Source organism: Panthera tigris, chromosome C1 (assembly GCF_018350195.1).
Source record: "Panthera tigris isolate Pti1 chromosome C1, P.tigris_Pti1_mat1.1, whole genome shotgun sequence".
NCBI classification, from domain to species: Eukaryota; Metazoa; Chordata; class Mammalia; order Carnivora; family Felidae; genus Panthera; species Panthera tigris.
Window position 1 is genome coordinate 25,174,967 of NC_056667.1, and position 19,962 is coordinate 25,194,928.

At 43.9% G+C, this 19,962-nt stretch overlaps 1 protein-coding gene and 1 pseudogene across 2 annotated transcripts in view; one reads left to right on the forward strand and one right to left on the reverse strand.

Annotated features, from left to right (window-relative positions):
- Positions 1-17,255, reverse strand: part of PHC2 (polyhomeotic homolog 2) — a 115,445-nt gene extending 98,190 nt beyond the window's left edge. The window contains exon 1 of one of the 2 annotated variants that reach the window (XM_015542197.2): positions 16,797-17,255. The gene's annotated coding sequence lies outside the window, so the exon portion shown is untranslated. The remainder of the gene's footprint in view (positions 1-16,796) is intronic. The other variant, XM_042996371.1, reaches the window with a different exon arrangement.
- Positions 5,643-6,896, forward strand: LOC102949643 (annotated as a pseudogene).
- Positions 17,256-19,962: the final 2,707 nt, after the last annotated feature.

Genomic DNA, 19,962 nt, shown 5'->3' on the forward strand with positions numbered 1-19,962 from the left:
TGACAAAAAGAGAATCTTAACAGTAGCCAGACAGGGGGCGCCTGGGTGGCTCAGTTGGTTAAGCATCCGACTTCAGCTCAGGTCATGATCTAGCGGGTTCGTGAGTTAAGGCCCGGCACCAGGCTCTGTGCTGACAGCTCAGAGCCTAGAGCCTGCTTCAGATTCTGTATCTCCCTTTCTCTCTGCCCTCCCCCTTCTCATGCTTTGTCTCTCTCTCACTCTCTCAAAATAAACAAACATTAAAATAAATAAATAAAAGTAGCCAGAGGGGAAAAAAAGACACATTACAGAGGACCAAATAATATATATATCAGTAACAACAGAATACATGTTCTGGATCATAAAATAAGTCTTAATAAACTTAAAAGAATTAAAATCATACAAACTACATTTTCTGAACATAACAAAATTATACTTGAATCTGTAACAGAAAGCTATTGGGAAAATCCTAAATATGTGGAAACAAAACAACATACTTCAAAATAGTTCCTGGGTCAAAGAAGAAATCACATGGGAAATTAGAAGATATTCTGAACTAAATGGAAACAAAAATGTTACGTGCCAAAATCTATGGGATATAGCTAAAGCCATACTTAGAGGAAGATTTATAGAATTAAACCACCTATATTAGAAAACAAGAAAGATCTCAAATCATTCATCTTTGCTTCCACTTTAAGAAGCTAGAAACAGAAGAGCAAATGAAATGTAACACAAGGAAGGAAACAATAAAGATGAGAATGGAAATCAATGAAATAGAATGCAGAAAAAGTATAGAGAAAAATCAATGAAATGAAAAGCTGGTTCTTTGAAAAAATTCAATAACCTTGATAAATATCTAATCCGACTGACTAGGGGAAAAAAGAGATTAAAAACACAAATTGCCATATATAATAAGAATGAAAGATCCCACAGACATTAAAAGGATCCTATAGCCAATATAGTAATCAACTTAGATGAAACAAATTCCTAGAAAGATACAAGCTATTAGAGCTCACTCAAGAAGAAATAACTTGAATAGCTCTTTTTCTATTAACACAGATTCTTGGTTTAAAAGCTTTCCATAGAGAAAATGCCAGGCCCAGATGATTTTACTGGTGAATTCAAATTTCAAAAAAGAAATAAAACCAATGCTATATAAACTCTTCCAGAAAACAGAAAAGGGAAATTCTTATCCATTTTATGAGGCCAGGATTACTCTGATACCAAAACCACACAAGGCTATTATAAAAAGAAAAAAAAAAAAACAGAGACAAGACATTAAAGATAAGGAAGAACAAATGGAGGAAGGCAAATGCAGCGAACATGGCAGAAAACGTGGAGAGAGGAAGTGGCCAGAGGACTGACAGCGTCACAGTGTCCTTTGTTGAACGCCTCCCACGTGCAAACTCCTGTGTGGTGCGGTGATGTTTCACAGCATGAACTTTTGGAGCCAGACTGCCTGGGTTCAGGTCCTAGCCCTACTACTTACTAGTTACCTAAGTTTGGCCAAGTTACCCAACTTCTCTGTACTTCAATGTTCCCACTTACAGTAGAGACAGTAATAGAACTCCCCTCATAGGGCTGTTATGAAAACTGAATGAGTAGGGGCACCTGGGTGTCTCAGTTGGTTAAGTGTCCAACTTTGGCTCATGTTGTGATCTCACAGTTCATGAGATTGAGTCCTGTCTCGGGCTCTGTCCCGACAGCTTGAAGACTGGAGCCTGCTTCAGATTCTGTGTTTCTCTCCCTCTCTGCCCCTCCCCTGCTCGCACTCCATCTCTCTCTCTCTCTCTCTCTCTCTCTCTCTCTCTCTCTCTCTCAAAAATGAATAAACATTAAAGAAAATTTAAAAAAGAAAGAAAATTGAATGAGTAAATACATCCCAAATGTGTATAATAGTACATGGCACATAGTGAGCATTGCACAATTGTCTGCTGAAACGATTGTTATTATTATTCATGTTATAGTAGTTGGTTGTTACCTTTACTAAGACATGGTATATGCCCTCTAAATGAACTAAGCAGTACAAAAAGTGACCATTTTCATTGCACTAGTTCCCTGTGGCTAGCATAACAAATTACCACAAAATCCCTGACTTAAAACAACAGAAGTTTATTCTCTCCCAGTCCTGGCGGCCAGAATTTCAGTATCAGTCTCACTGGGCTGAGACCAAGGGGTTGACCAGGCTGCACTCCCCCTAGAGATTCTCATGGAGAATCCACTCCTGGACTCTTCTGAGTTTGGCAGCTGTCCACATTCCTTGGCTTGTGGCTGCACCCCTGTAATCTCTCCCTCTGTGTTTACACTGCCTCCTCATCTCTGTTGTCAAATCTCCCTCTGCCTCTCCCTTAGGATGACATTTATGGCTGGAGGTAGGATCTGCCCAGATTCCCAGGATAATCTCCCCATATCAAGATTCTTAACATAATCATGTCTGCAAAGACCCCTTTTCCTTATAAGGTAACAGTTATAGGTTCCAGGGGTTAGGACCTAATTATCTTTGGATAGCTATTATTCAGCCTACTACACCCATCCCTGGGGGTAGACTGAGGTTGTGTGGAAACTACAACATATATAACATTGAAAAAAAATGTTTATTTATTTTGAGAGAGAGAGACAGAATGCGAGTGGGGGAGGAGAAGAGGGGGAGAGAGAGAATCCCAAGCAAGCTCCACACTCAGCTCAGAGCCTGACTTGGGGCTCAGTCTCATGACCGTGAGATCATGACCTGAGCCGAAACCAAGAGTCAGATGCTTAACTGACTGAGCCACCCAGGCGCCCCATATATAACATTTTTAAAAGGACATTTAGGTGTCTCTACAACAAACCTGTTAGAATATGCAGCCATATGCCAAGGCACAGTCTGTTCACCTGAAGTAGGTCCCAGAACTATGAGCATAGCATCTGTCATGAACTATAACATTTCTGTAGGGCCAACATACAAAGTCAAATCTATAAAATTAGGACAAACATCACAACTTTGGAGGGAGGGGCTGCTACTAGAAAATTACTGTGCCATTATGATCCAAATAAAATAGCTTATTAAAATGATTAGTAAGAACCAAGAGGGGCGCCTGGGGGGCTCAGTCTTCTGTGACCAACTCTTGATTTTTGGCTCAGGTCATGATCCCAGGGTTGTGGGACCGAGCCCCATGTCAGGCTCCATGTTGATTGTGGAGACTGCTTAAGATTCTCTCTCTCTCCCCCTTTCTCTCTCTCTCTCCCACCCTCAGCCCCTCTCCTGCTGATTGAGCATGCTCTCTCTCTCCAAAATAAAATAAAATTACAAAAGAAAAAAAGAACCAAGAACTAGATTTGATGATTGCAGTTATGGCTAAACATTGAAGACAACTGGCTCACTCTTGATGGCCAAGGTACCTCCACTCAGACCCTGCACCTTTACTCTGTGCTCCACAGTAGTGAAGAAATGCACTTCTAGAATCAGGCCTAAGTTCAGGATCTGACGCTATTATGTGTTAATGATGTGACCTTGGACAAATCATTGCACCTCTTTGAGCCTGTTTCTTCATCTGTAAAATAGGCATCATAAGAGTTCTTACCCTGCAGAGTTGCTTTGAGGTTTAAATAAGAATTCATGTAAAGTTCTAGCATGGCAATTAGCATATGTAATAAGTGCTCAATAAACCATAATCACAATGTATTATTATGGACTAAATACTACTATTCCTAACAAAATTCTGTTATTCTATCGCAGTGGAAATATCCTCTCATCTTCAATTTCCTGATTTTCAGAGTGGGAGGAGTTTTTCCTTTGGGGACTGTGATCTCATGGGTGAAAGGCATTAACGCCACATAGAAAAAGCACGGGGTAGTGAGGGGTGGGGGGTGGACATCTGGGTGGCTCAGTCAGTTGAGTGTCCAACTCTTGCTTTCGCCCAGGTCATGATCCCAGGGTCATGGGATTGAGCCCCGCGTTGGGCTCTGTGCTGAATGTGAAGCCTGCTTAAGATTGTTTCAAAGACGGGGCGCCTGGGTGGCTCAGTCGGTTGGGTGTCCGACCTCAGCTCAAGACATGATCTCATGGTTCGTGAGTTCGGGTCCTACATAGGGCTCTGTGCTGACAGCTCAGAGCCTGGAGCCTGCTTCAGATTCTGTGTCTTCTTCTCTCTCTGCCCCTCCCCTGCTCACACTCTGTCTCTGTCTCAAAAATAAGTAAACATTGAAAAAAAATTTTTTTAAAAAGATTCTTTCAAAGAGAGAGAATCTTTCTCCCTCTGCCCCTTCCCTGGTCACACACACACCCTGCCTCTCAAATAAAATAAGAAGAAAAAGAAAAAAAGAAAAAACATGGAAAGTAACGCAGTCTGCAATTCTGGTATCTGTGTCCTTGGGGTAAGAAAAAAAGAATGAAGAGAGTAAGGACTTTGTAAGCTAGTAAAGGATAGGAAGTAGGGCCTGAAATGTTTAATATGTGACTAAGAGCACTAACGTAGAGTGCCTGACGTTTGGGGAAATGAGAGTAAATTAAGAATTTAAATAGCAGAAGTCTAAAAAGGGGATGTAATTGATTCATTCTCCATAGGAATTCATTAAGTGATGAGAGCTTTGTGCTTAGGAGAGATGAAGGTTGAGAGGAGTTATAATGGGGACAGGGACATCATGATGAGCATAGACAAGGCCAGCACAATACAGCTCATCTTCATATACAGGACACCAGCCCTGGGACCAAGGTGAGGCATAAGGTAGACAAGGAGGACTAAAAACACAAGCAAGCTTTTGTTTAGGACAAGTAAGACCCTGTAAGTAATTCCAAGGCAGGGTTGTGTGTGGTTTCTTCTAGAATTTCCAGCAGTTAGCCCTGTACCTGGCATGCCATTGATAAATCTGGGCTGAAGGAACAAGTACATATATTCGACAGTAAAAATACTGGCAGGAGATGAGAAGTGGAACTAGAGGCACCCTTCTAACCCTGTGATTCTGTCTCTGGTCTCACTTCAGTCCAAACCACCCTCCACAGTGCCGCTCTAATCTTCCCAAAAGGCAGGCCCGACCCCATCACTGCTCCTGTGCTCCAATAGCTCTTCAGGGCCTTGCGCAGTAAGTCCAAATTCCTTAGCTTGGCCAGCCAAGCCTTTGTATTTGCTGCTGACCTACTTTTCAGCCTTGTTTCTGCCACTATCCTACTCGTACGCTTTGTTCTGAACATGTCAGAATGTTTGGAACTCTCCAAGTATACTTGCTCTCCCATACACAAACACCCCACCTTGGTACATAGTGTTCCTGTCTGAGCCACACTGTCCACCTGAGGACTCCTTATGCTCCTGTCGTCATTTAAAATGTCACTTTCTCTAGAAGGTGACATTTCTAAGCAGAATTAAGTGATCCCTCCTCTAAGCTCTCAAAACACCTTGCCCATACTCCTATTAATGGCACTAAGTACAATACCATAATCAACATTTCCACATCTGTCTTCCTTTATAAACCTCTGGGGTGCCAGGATTGGGTTCTAGTCATTTTTGCATCCCTAGCTACTAGCATGGGGGTACAGATTTTTAAAAATGTTGAATAAATGAACAGATTTTAAAGACCCAAAATAGAAATAGAGCTTAAATCCTTGAGTGAACTAGCCTTAGTGTCCTTAGGCAGGACCCTAAGACAGTTAGGGATGGGTGGGTCCATCCCTATAACCAGAAGATCCCATCATGGATGGCAGCTACAGTACCCCCTCCAACTGTCCCTTGTTATCATGATCAGAGACAGAATTTGGGGCTCAACATATGACAGGCCTGCCCCTGTATGACATCCCCTGTCTTATATGGTTCCCAACCATTTCTTACACTCTTTTGCCTTTGAGAAGACAACTTCATTTTCGTATGCTGTAGTGCCAGCATCTTTTGTGAAATAATCCCTATTTCACAATGCTCCCAAAGCCACGTTCGTCTCTCCTACTCCAATTCTCATTTTCTGTCTTTCTTACTAAGTAGAATGGAAAGCTTCAGGGCTAAATTAAGAATGAAAATAATCTGAGCCCACAGTACACAATGTCAGCATTCTTTCCTTTGTAGACAAGGATCTGCTGGAGCCAGGCTGCTCAGTCCTGCTCAACCACAAGGTGCATGCCATCATAGGCATGCTCATGGATGACACGGATCCCTTGGTCACAGTGATGAAGGTAGAAAAGGACCCCAAGGAAACCTATGCTGACATTGGGGGGTTGGACAACCAAATCCAGGAAATTAAGGAACCTGTTGGAGCTTCCTCTTACTCATCCTGAATATTATGAAGAGATGGGTATAAAGCCCCCAAAGGGGGTTATTCTCTATGGTCCACGGCACAGGTAAAACCTTATTAGCCAAAGCAGTAGCAAACTAAGCCTCAGACACTTCCTTAAGAGTGGTTGGCTCTGAACTGATTCAGAAGTACCTAGGTGAGAAGCCCAAACTCATTCGGGAATTGTTTCGAGCTGTGGAAGAACATGCACCATCCATCATGTTTATTGATGAAATTGAAGCCACTGGAACAAAAAGATATGCCTCAAATTGTGGCGGTGAGAGAGAAATTCAATGAACAATGTTGGAACTGTTGAACCAGTTGGATGGATTTCACTTGTGAAAGTCATGGCCACAAACTGAATAGAAACTTTGGATCCAGCACTTGTCAGACCAGGCCACATAGACAGGAAAATTGAGTTCCCCCTGCCTGATTAAAAGACTAAGAAGCACATCTTTCAGATCCACACAAGCAGGATGATGCTGGCCGATGATGTGGCCCTGGATGACTTGATCATGGCTAAAGATGGCCTTTCTGGGACCAACATCAAGGCAATCTGTACAGAAGCTGGTCTGATGGCCTTGAGAGAATGTAGAATGAAAACAACAAATGGAGATTTCAAAAAATCTAAAGAAAATGTTCTTTATAAAAAACAAGAATGCACCCCTGAGGGGCTCTATCTGTAATGACTACATTTGCCTTCAAGGAAATGGTCGGGAGTGTCCCAGCTCCTAGGAGGGATGAGTTTGGGGAAGTTACCCAGAGGAACCCATGTTCCAGTTGATCTTTCTTAGCAAAACCTCCTGAGTACCTTTTTGAGTGTGATGTGCAGGATGCCCACTGGGCTGCCTTCATCTGTTGATCATGTACAGTGCTCTCCCCCCAGTAAAGCAAACTCCTTCTCAAAAAAAAAAAAAAAAAAAAAAAAAAAAAAGGAAGAAAGAAAGAGAATAATTTGAGCCCAAACTTACTGTGCAACTTTAGGGAAATTTTACCTCTATACATCTCAACTGGCTCTTCCTTCAAATGAAATCAACCCTACTCTCTAGGAGGACACAGGAAGTAATAAGAGGTACAACTTACATGGTACTTATTATGCACCTCACACATATTAACCTGTTTAATTCTATACTTCTTCCAGCTAGGTACTATTATTATCCTCTCTGTGCACAAAGAGACTGGAGCAGAGGGGGGAAGGACTTGAAGAAAGCTGTGAAGCTCCAGTGAATGAGTGGTACAGGCAGAGCTGGGACCCAAGCGGTCTGGCTCTCGTGTCCATGCTGTTAACCATTACCCTCTACTTCCCTCTCTGTGGCCACTGAAAGGCACCATACACAGTACAAAACTCCAGCATATTAAAGTACACGGGGAGACGCTAAAGGGTAGGCCTCAGATATGTGACAGTGTTACACATTTCAACCCAAATGCATTTTACAGCCAAGATTTTAGACCTCAAACCACCCATCATTTGTAGCTAAAATATTAGGGTCTCTTTGGATTGTAGCTCTCTAGGAGATGGATTTGTCCTTAACTGGTACTACACCTACAATTCAGATGACACTGTCACTAGATGAATATCCACCTTGAGGTGTGGCTTTATGGATCAATTTTCACGTTAGGTTTTTCTCAAGAGCAATGACCTGAGAATACAAAAATAGCAGAAAATACACTTGTGCTCATGCTTTTACTACAGATAGAATTTTATTTTTTCTAAGTTTATTTATTTATTTTGAGAGAGACAGAGAGACGGGGGGGCGGACAGAGAGAGGGAGAAAGAGAATCCCAAGCAGGTTCCACACTGTCAGCACAGAACCCTATGAGGAGCTCGATCTCACGAACCATGAGATCATCATCACCTGAGTAGAAATCAAGAGTCGGACACTCAACCGACTAACATGACATAACATAAAAGAATGTTATTTTTGGGGCGCCTGGGTGGCTCAGTCGGTTAAGCGTCCGACTTCGCTCAGGTCACGATCTCACAGTCCGTGAGTTCGAGCCCCGCGTCGGGCTCTGGGCTGATGGCTCAGAGCCTGGAGCCTGCTTCCGATTCTGTGTCTCCCTCTCTCTCTGCCCCTCCCCCGTTCATGCTCTGTCTCTCTCTGTCTCAAAAATAAATAAATAAATGTTTAAAAAAAAAAAAAGAATATTATTTAAAAAAAAAAAAAAGCATTGGGGCACTTGGGTGGCCCAGTCAATCAACTGTCTGACTTTGGCTCAGGTTATGATCTCACGTTCATGAGTTCGAGCCCCACGTTGGGCTCTGTGCTGACAGCTCAAAGCCTGGAGCCTGCATCAGATTCTGTGTCTCCCTCTCTCTCTCCACCTCCTCAACTCACGCTCTCTCTCTCAAAAAATGAATAAACATTTAAAAAATTTAAAAAGCATTAAATATTTAGGTCCATATATTACCTTCTATTTCAAAAAATTTATTTAGACAAAAATTTAAGACCATCCACTAGATATGATACAGTACCTTCAAACTATTATCAATCCTTATAACCATATTCCCATCTGGGCAATGGGCCATTTAGAAAGTACTTAATAAACATGTGTTGAATGAATGAATGCTATTTCAGAGATGGATTCAGTGCTCTACATTTCCAGAAGTTTCCTCGGAAGGAATAGGTGCCTTGTAATAGTCATTTTGCTCTGGAAAACTCTACTACTCAGCCCTGTTTCAAGAAGGAGAACTTACTCCTCCAGTCTCTAGAAGAGCCTAAAGCCACCCTTATCTGTACCCATGGTTTCCACATTGTTTTCTTCCCCCATCAAAAAGAGAACAGAGAAAGATCAGGTTACATTGCTTTCTTGGGCCTGTATACATTCCTGTGAGGTTCTCTCTTCTGTCAGGAAAAGTCTCCCTGGCAACCATATTTACACACTCACTTAATTCCCTCCCCTCCTTGGATTTGCTGGTTGGTATAAAAATTAATTTGCATTGAATTGCTTAAGTTTACAAGTTAATCAGTTTAACAGACTCACAAAATTTTACAATTTGGTTTCTGGCCAAAATTCACTTCTTAAGGGGCCTGTCTCCTCTCTTTTGAAATCTGAATGGAATTCTCTTCAGTTCAATACTTTTCAACACATACAGTTTCTGGTCATGGGTAGAGAAAAGAATAGTCTCCTAAGGGCATCTGGCCAATATTATTAGAAAGATCAAGACAGGAAGAGGAACCTTAATTCAGAATAAGCAAGGGGTCAAATTCACAAAGATCAGCTATGATGAGGAGCTGGAAAAGAAGAGTCAAGGAGCAAGACAAAATGGGCCATATGAAGTGAAGAACTCAGGCCTAAGATTCTGGGTGATCAGAGTTCGGGACCTGGATAACAGGAATGGAACATGCGACTCAAGAATGGAGTGCCACTAATTCATCACCCATGTATTTATTAAGCATCAAATAGTACTTGGTGCTGGGAATACAGCAGTGAATAAGCCAGACCCAGGTCCTGCCTTCATAAAGTTTATAGTCAAATATTTAAATAGTGAACCAATGCTGGCTTTGTTATTGAGCCAAGTATCTTTGGGCTAGGGGCTTGTTATACAATTTCCTACAAAGGTCAGAACTGGTTTCAGAGTATGGACGGAACAGGGACTTAACCCAGACAAGTTCAACAAGTCCTCCCTGGAATAGGTGAGTTGGTGTGTCAACAAGTCTTTGACATATACAATGGTTTCTTTACATCTTCAACAACGTGACACTTGAGCCTTTAGACAGGGAGATGAAGAAGGGTATATTTATCATAGGGCATAAGGCTAAATACTTGGTAGTATATATAAGTTTTCTAGAGTAGAAAGTATATAAAGGTATAAGCTATTTTTAAGCATATTCAACAACTATTTATTGAGCATCAGCTATGTTCAAGGAATGGTTTGAGGAATTGCAGCTACAGATATGAAAAAGACCTGGTGCCTAGCAATTACAACACTGTGGTAAGTGCTATAAGGACATGTTAAAGTACAAAGGAAGACCAGAGAGTAAGGATACTAATTCGTTAAAAGCAAGTTGGGAAATGCTTCTGAGATACAATGCTTCAACTGACTCTTAAAAGATAGAGATGTTTGTTGCTTTCAGCTGATAAATTTGGTGGTAATTTGTTACACAGCAGCAGATGACTACTACAGGACCTTATGGAGACTATACCACCAGCACAAGTAGGAGACCATGGAGAACACCTGGCCATTGAAACTTTGTTTCGTGACATATGCCATAGGGTTATACTCTAAATCTCTTTAAAACTATAAAGAGTTTTTCTTAGGCTCACCTGGTCCATGTTGGGAGTAGAAAGTGAGAACAGGAGTACAGCCACTCTGGAAAACAGTATGGAGATTCCTCAAAAAATTAAAAATAGAACTATCCTACGACCCAGCAATTGCACTACTAGGCATTTATCTAAGGGATAAAGGTGTGCTGTTTTGAAGGGACACATGCACCCCCATGTTTATAGTAGCACTATCAACAATAGCCAAAGTATGGAAAGAGCCCAAATGTCCCTCGATGGATGAATGGATAAAGAAGATGTGGTGTACATATACAACGGAGTATTACTAGGCAATCAAAAAGAATGAAATGTTGCCATTTTCAACTATGTGTATGGAACTGGAGGGTATTATGCTAAGTGAAATTAGTCAGAGAAAGACAAAAATCATATGACTTCACTCATATGAGGACTTTAAGAGACAAAACAGATGAACATAAGGGAAGGGAAACAAAAATAATCTAAAAACAGGGAGGGGGACCAAACAGAAGAGACTCATAAATATGGAGAACAAACTGAGGGTTACTGGAGGGGTTGTGGGAGGGGGGATGGGCTAAATGAGTAAAGGGAACTAAGGAATCTACTCCTGAAATCATTGTTGCACTATATGCTAACTAATTTGGATGTAAAATTTAAAAAATAAAAAATAAAATTAAAAAACAAAAAAGAAAGTGAGAACAGGCACTCTGAACGGGAATGACACAGGTAATGGGAGGAAGCAACACAATCACAGTCTTGTCTGATATCCTCCACAGAAGGATCTAAGCTGGCTGGTGCTGGGACCTGGTCAGGTGGTCAGCTAGCATCAAGTGCTATAAGGACTTGGTCAGTACTGGTCAAATGATTACACAGAGGGACCGGGAGTGGGAGGAGCAAGAGGGTAAGGAAAAGTTGTTTTTTGAGAGAGCAATAATCGTGAGGACCAGAAAAACTTCATTTGGTGTCAGTGCCAAGTAATGACTGTAAAGCCAAAAATAAGAGATAATATCCAAGATTAAGTTTTCCTGGCTTCCATGATTCATACGGGTAGATAAAGGAATAGAGCAGGCGACGAAGATTAGGGTGGAACATGGACATTCAAGACACATGAGGTAAATGGGGCTGCATGGTTCACAGCTTCTGGGTAGTCCCTGGTATGGGGGTGCAGGGGAGGCATCAGCCTGGCTAAAAAGACATCAGATCAGGGCAGACAAGTTGTATTATACCTGTTCAACCCCAATTTCTGTTTCAGTAGGTTAAAAACGGTCGCCATAGCTTCCTACAAGCAAATGGGACTATTTGACTACAAAAGGAATAGAAATGAACTCATTTCTTATTTAAATTGGGAGTAAAGACAGCAGCAGGACTATAACTCTACCTAATAATACTCTCAAGACTCGATGGATGAGTTTCCAGGAGCCATTCCTGGTAAATAGTTCCTTGCCTTTTTATTCTCTATTTTCCTACTGGCTATCTACTTGAACTTCAAAATATCCCCCCTTTGCCTTTTCCATCAGGAATCCAAAGTGAGAAGCCCACAGGAAAATGTGACCGTGCACCATGACACAACAAGGACTTAGATACACTACACAAGCAAAACAAGGGATTCAGCACAACATGCTTTTCCTGCTTTAGGCAAAGTATCAATACCTGCAGGCAGAACTCGCTGCCTGATTTGTGGGGCCCAGTGCAAAATGAAAAAGCAGGGCTTTCATTAAAAATTATTAAGGGGCACCTGGGTAGCTCAGTTGATTAAGCGTCCAACTCTTGATTTTGGCTCAGGTCATGATCTCATGGTTCACGAGTTTGAGCCCCATATTGAGCTCTGTGCTGACAGGGCAGAGCCTGCTTGGGATCCTCTCTCTTCCTCTCTCTCTGTCCCTCCCTCTTCCTCTCTCTCTCAAATATAAATAAATAAACTTAAAAAAAAATATTAAGAATTTCAAGGTAACAACAACAGAGCATTAAACCAAATGAGGAGATGCAGGGAGGAGAATACCCTTCTAAATGCACGGCCCCGAGAGGTTGCATAGGCTGCACACTCATGAAGCTGGCCCTGCCTTCAGGGACTATTACAGCATGGTCCTTTAGAAGAGCTTTAGAGTCCGAGTTGGGTCCAAATCCCAGATCCCCTGTGTGATCTTAGGCAATTTATTTAGCCTCTCCATGCTTCCGAGAGATTGTATGGTTGTAATCCAGTATTGTGAAGATTAAGTGGGATAATGAATAGAACGTATACAAAGTGTTTAGCACATAGTAAGCACTCAATAAGTGGTAGCTGATCTATTATTGTTCAATGAAATATGCAGGTAACTGTCAGAGCAGTAAGTTTAGGAAATGAATTACTGAACTGCTATAAAGGACATGAAAGCATGAGACTGAGGTTTTAAGAAAACTAAAATAATGAAGCAGACAAGGAAGATCAAATCTTTTGCTTGGCTCTTCTGCCTTCTCTAACCGCTTTCCTACTTCTCTTTTCCCATTTTTTACAAAGCATACTAAGGGTGATCTGCGTGCGGTCCCCATTTCCTAACCACATCTCATGGCACATCTTTTTCACTCTGGTGTTTAATATCCCCGTGGCCACCCCCATGGGTGAACACCCGCCATGGGCGAGAACTAAAGCTATTGTTCTCAAAAAGTTACTAATGACCCCCTGTTTACTAAATGAAATGGGCATTTCCCACTTTCTCTGTACAATTTCATACTGGTGACCAATTCCTCCAGCTTGAAACCCTCTCTTCTGACTTTGGTGATATGCGCCCTCATGGCCAACAGAATGTCTACTCAGTCTCGCATCTCTCAGGTACACAAAGGGAACGCATTTGTTGGATGAATAACTAAGATGGTTCCTTGGCTTCTCTGATATTCCTTTTTTTCCTACCATACTGACTACATTTCTTCTTCCTACCTCCCTAAATGTGGGCAATCTTCAAGCTTTAGCCCTTGGTCCTCCATACTTCTGTTTCTATGCTGCTACCACTGGTGGGCCAAGTTAATCACATGGCTTCAGTTATCATCTTCTATACACAATACTCCTTGACTTCTCTGTTTTGAGCATAAGTCTCTCACTTCCAAATACTTATGGGACATGTCCACTTGTAAGTTCCAGTATCACCTCAAGATATTTTGCACCTAGTGGACTCCCTGGGTAGCTTAGTCAGTTAAGCGTCTGACTCTTGATTTGGGCTCAGGTCATGATCTCATGGTTTGTGAGATCAAGCCCCAAGTTGGCTCTGCACTGACAGCGTGGAGGCTGCTTGGGATTCTCTCTCCCTCTCTCTCTCTGCTCCTCCCCACTCTACCCCTCCCTGCTCTCTCTCTCTCTCTCTCTCAAAATAAATAAATAAACATTTTTTAAAAAGGTATCTAGCACCTAGCATTTCCTCTTCTCCCCAAACTGGTTTTCCTTTTTGTCTTATCTCTGTTAATCTTGTCAACCATCTTCAAGGCTAGATCTGATTTTTCCTTGTTTCTTGACCTCTGTATCCAGTGAGTCATAAAGTCCTGTTCATGTTTCCTTTATGATACTTATTGAACCCATCTTTTTATTTTCACTCCATCACCCTAATTCAATTCCTTACCCCCTCACACCTAGACTACTTAAATAATGTACTAGCTGGTTGTGCAGTTCTCTTTCTATCCCTACTAAAGTTAAAAAAACCCACTTTTTTAGCGTTTATTTATTGAGAGACAGAGCATGAGTGGGAAGGGGCAGAGAGAGAAGAAGACAGAGAATCCAAAGCAGGCTCCAGGCTCTGAGCTGTCAGCATGGAGCCCAACGCGGGGCTTGAACTCACGAACCATGAGATCACCAACTGAGTCGAAGTCGGACGCTTAACCGATTGAGCCATCCAGGCACCCCATCCCTATTAAAGTTTATTCTTCACACTGTTGTTGAGACTCTTCTTAAAAAGACTCTCATGACCCCACATTTCCCTAACCAAACATCTTCAGACTTTCCATCATACAGGATAAAGTTCTAACTCCTTAGTTCAGTATTCAATTCCTGTTAAAATCTGGCTGCAGCCAACACTTCTAGTCTTAGAACTTCTCTACTTAAACCTTTTGATCTTGCCAGATTGGTCCCTGAAAACTTTCTACCATACTCCAGTCCTGTGTTTTATAAACATGATTTCTCCCATCTGGAAATTCCTTCCACCCTCCTTCTCTCTATAGAACAAAATTCACTATGCCTCTGAAAAACGCCTTCCTTGGGAATCATAGTCCATAATGATCTTTCTCTTTCTTCAGCTTCTATAATACCGCATGTTTCATCACTTTGAAAACTTACTGAATGGCTGCTTGACATTAATCCTCACAACTCCATGAGGTGGGTGGCATTATTACAGATGAAGAAACAAAGTCAACTAACTTGTCCAAGTCACATAGCAAGTAACTGGTGGAACTGGGATCCAAAACCTTGTTTAGCAGAGAATAATTCCCAGACTACACCACCTCTCTCATTTTCCTGTGTTTTCCAAACCACAAATACAGCACAGAATTTGCACACAAGCAGGTGCTCAGTAAACATGGTGATCGAGAAAATTACTTAAATAGCACCGTGACTCTCTAGCGCTTACAGAATTGTCCATCTTAACAGTCCACATTAAGCACATCACCTCTTTACATCGCTTCCTCTGTAATACAGTTCAAGACCGGGGATTTGCCAAAAATTCACCACTATTCATTCTAAAAATAAATGTTGGTTTAAACAAGGCTAAAAGGCCTTTATCTGATTCGAACATTAGGTGAGCTTTGGGGATGCCCACTGTACCACCGCTAGGCCCATCATCGCTATTTCCAAATGATTAGGAAGTAAAAATAGGCTGGCTAGTTGATGGCTTATGAGGTAAAATGGACTATTTATAGTTCTGGAGGTGGATGCTAAGGCAGCAGAACAGGATTTCTCTGCTTTGGTAGCTAAGCCCTCAGTAAAAGAGGCCCAATAAAAGTGCATCATGGATGGAAAATGGGATCAAAAGAGGGTAACAGTAAGGAGGGAGGGAGAACAGAAAGAAGGAAATGCTGGAAATATTCTATTGAGGAGACGGCGCTGTCCTTTTCTGAATAGTTGCTTGAAGCTGTCAGATCTAACCCTGTCCTCTGCAGCTGGCACCGTGTAACAGAGGACTCTGTCACTCCTGCATGATTCATGGTCTCAGTCCTGAACTGCCTGTCCTGACCCATATCACAGGCCAGATCCTCTCTTGCTCCAGATCCTCCCAGCTTGTGACCTTATTACTCACTTCCTCAGGTCTCAGAAATCTGACCTCACAGATTTGACATTCAGCATTGCTTCCCTGGTTATGGCCTGTATTTTCCTCTTGCTGTATGGAACGAGGCTCAGAAAAACTGATGAGGGGAAAAAGTGGGGAGGAAGAACAATACGAAGGAAAATAAGAGGAAGAACAATAAGAAGGAAAATTATAGTGGCAATTAGAAATTCTTGATTACTTTTGGGAAGTTACTTCATTGAGAAAGGGAAAAGGCCATGGCCGCAATATAAAGCAATCACCTAGAGATACCACACTCTTCTGTTTCCTCTTTTTTGGCTGCCCTTCCTGTCCTTCTCAATCTTCTCTGCAAGGCAAACTCCTATTCATCCTTCAAGATCTTGCTTAAACATGTTCTTTTCTGGAAAGCCTTCTCTGACCCTCTCAGACAGCTAATTGTTTTCTCCTTTGTGTTTCCACAGCTCTTTATATACACATCTATTATGCGATCACTTTTACTGGCAATTTTGTCTCTCCCACTACTTCTTTGAGGACAAGGACTAATTATCTTATTCATCTCTGCATCCCCAAGACATAGCACAAGGCACAGCAGAGTGCCTGGCATATAGCAAGTGTTTGTTGTTCTGTGATGAAAGACATCAAGAACAATATGAAAGTACAATTTGCACTTGCAAAAATCAAATTGGTTCCTAGTACTTTTCATGTGTAGCCCCGTTTTTTTCCCCGATTTGGAAGAAACGACTTTAGACTCATAAAGGAAATTCTATTGATATATCTGGCACATTAGCCAGTTTTTCATCCCCATTGATGATAGCAACATTCCCCCCCTCCCACCACCACACCACACACACCCACACCCACACACTTCCATGAAGCTCCCAGGGCAAGCTTAACATTAGTGGCACATGGTCCATCCTATCATTTCTGTTGTAGTGCAAGCTAAACGACACCGTGAGCCTAAAGCTGCCACAGATCTTAGCGAACTGGTGGTGGTTGGGGGAGGGGGGGTGGATAATTAAAAGAACACACTTCTGTAGCAGACCTAGAAGGGTGAGGAAGAAAGATGAATTTAAACCTTGCCTTATAAGAAATTTGTTAGAAACTCACGCAAAACAGCCGCTTCCTCTGGACATGACAGACCCGATCCAGGTGTCCGGCAGTGACCTTTGCCCATGAGTGTCAGGTCATCACCGAGCACAGAAAACAAGGAGCCAGTGCCTTTCCTGGGCATCCCTCCTTCTCAAACCTGGCAAATCTTGGGGCCTGCTTTTTCTTTAGGGGATTGTCCTCTCCTCCCAGCACCGACAGTCCCCAGTTCCCTCCGCCGGTGCCCCCTAAGCACCAATCTCGCCTTCGTCTCACAAGGGGCCCCAGCGTGACTCCGGGTCAAAAGTGCCGGCGGCTGGGCTGTCAGGCCCGCCTGTGTGGGGGACGCCGAGGTCAGGCCGGACCCCAGGGTCTCCTCACACTCTGTGGGACGAGCTCAGGGGACGCAGGCCGCGCCAGGCCACGGGCTGCCTCTGCGCGGGCCTCTGCGCGGAAGGGGCTCAGCCCCGGAGAAGCCGCGCGCGCGCGCCGGTGCTCCAGCCGGTCCCCCCGCAGCCTGCCGCAAGTGCCGGCCCCGCAGCTGCTCCGCAGCCCTGGTCGCCGCTGGGTCCCCGCACCCCACGCGCCGCGGCCGGTCGCTCCGCCGGCCGGACTGCTGGGTGCCCACGCGGGCCCCGCGCCGCGGATCCCGGGTCAGGCCGCCCGCCCGCCGCCTGCCTGCGGTGCCCACGGCAGTGCCCCGCCCCGCGCGGCCCGACCCGGCCGCCGCGCCCCGGCCCGGCCGTGACAGCTGGGTGCCCAAAGGGTTAAGCCGGCAGCGCGGCTGCCCGAGTGCCCCGCGCGCTGCCCGTCCGCCGCGAGCCGGCCCCAGCGCGCACGCGCCCGCCCGTTACCTGCGGTCGCGTTCGCGCTCCTCCTCCACCTGGCCGCTCTCTCCCGGGGGCCGCCCCTCAGCCCGCCCCCTCGGCTCGGCGCCGCGCACCCTGCTGGCTACTCGGACACAGCCCGGGGAGGAGGGGCGTGGGGGGAGATTACCATATATTAGCATACCAGCGCGCGTCACGTGCCCGTTCCAGCCAATGGTCACTCTGGAAGGCGGGGATTGGGGCGAACACGCCTAGGTGCTGCTCCGGGCCTGAACCGGTGGTCATGGCAACGGCTGGGAGGGCGGGGGAGTGGGGAGGCACCGGAGCCCAGTGGCCCCGCGGGAGCATCTCCACTACCTGAATTCTGTGCGGAGACACCGTGCACTTTTCCCACCCTGCGGAGGGAGAGGGGCTGAATTTGGCTCCTCTCAGAAGGATTCAGACTCAGCAAATAGTTACCGAGCGCTTACCACGTGCCTAACACTTTTCTGCTGGACATGATTCTCGGGGTAACCTTGAGATGTCAGTACTGTTAACCCCACTTGATAGAAGGGAAAGTGGAGGCTCAGAGAGGCTAGGTCACTCACCCAAAGTCACACAGCCACACCAAATGTTAAAAGTGGAAGTCTGAGCCCATTTCTGACTTCAGGCCAGGACTCTCTTGAGTTGTTTTCTCCAGCAGGGGTCTCCCAGCGCCTCCTCACAATTCCAGGTATACTAAGCGTCTGGAAGATACTCACACAACCCTTGTACAGTGCTTTAGTGTTTCTTTACAAAGACCTTTGAGGTTAGTAGGCAGAGCAGTTATGTCCCTATTGCAGATGAGGAGAAATGAGGCTTAGAAAGGTAACATGACCTGTCTCAGGTCAAATAGCTATTAAGAGCTAGTACTTAATTACTATGATTTATATTCAAACTCACTACTTTATAAACTTTTAAATTCAATCTTCTCAATGCAGTGCTATTGCTATGACCATTTTACAGATTAAGAAACTGAGGCTTTAGGAAGCTAAGCAAATTACCCAAGGCTACACAGCTAGTTAATAGCAGATTTAGGTTCAAATCTAGGTTTATCTGGCTCCAAACTAGTCTCATGAAATCTTGTTGCACCAGGTTCATTTCATTTAGGCTTGGACTTGGACTTGCAGAACAGAACTTTCCCACCTCTCCTCTTAAGATGTGACTACGATGGGGCGCCTGGGTGGTGCAGTCGGTTAAGCGTCCGACTTCAGCCAGGTCACGATCTCGCGGTCCGTGAGTTCGAGCCCCGAGTCAGGCTCTGGGCTGATGGCTCGGAGCCTGGAGCCTGTTTCCGATTCTGTGTCTCCCTCTCTCTCTGCCCCTCCCCTGTTCATGCTCTGTCTCTCTCTGTCCCAAAAATAAATAAAAAACGTTGAAAAAAAAATTAAAAAAAAAAAAAGATGTGACTACGTTCTCTCTTGCGCCAGCAAAATATCAAGTGACAAATGATATGCGTTAAGGTCACAGGCTAAATATTAAAAGAGAACAGAGTCACCCCTGCAAGGTAGGAAGTACACTGTATAATTCCCTGCCTCTTGATTTTTACCCCTAGGGATTTGATAGTTTGCCTAAAGGCAGAGTAGTTTAAAAATATTAGCATCTGCATTTGGACTTTCCTTCTGCTCCTCCCTTTAGGTTAGCTCAGTGGCTTTCTGATTACTGGACAAGGCCATTTGCCTCAAATCAAATATGCTAAACTTTATAGGCATTTTAAGGGATTATTAAAAGTAACTTTGAATATATGTACATTTCATCTTATTGGGCTGATTTAAAACCTAATTTCCTCCTAAGCTGTGACTGTTTGGTGTTCAAAAGCACAACCATGGAGGCAGACTTATGTGGAATAAAATCCTGACTTGGCTACTCACTAATGTGTGACCTTGGCTAAGTTACTTAGCCCCTCTGTGCCTCAATTTCCTCATTTGTAAAATAGGACAGGAATGGCGTGAGAATTAAATGGGTTAACATATAAAAAGCATTTAGCACAAGTAAATGGCTCACAGTAAAACTTCCATAATTGTTAGCTGTTGTTGCCCCAGGAGCTTTCATAGGAACTGACAACCCCCATGTACAGAATCTCTCCAGGTTTCCTGGCTAGCTTTGAAATGTTGAAGCTGCCCACCCCCCCCCCCCCCATCCCTTGTAGCATATTAAACAGTCTGTTGTGCTGGTGAAGGCTTGTTATCTCTCCAATGACATTCCCTCTTCTTAGGATCATAAATAATTCCTGGACTCAAAGGAGCTGGTTTCTCCTGCACATCTCCTAGCACCAAATTACCAGAGTGGCTCCTTGCAGAAGGGGATCTTGACAAACAGCGGAGCCATAAGTCAGGCTCCTT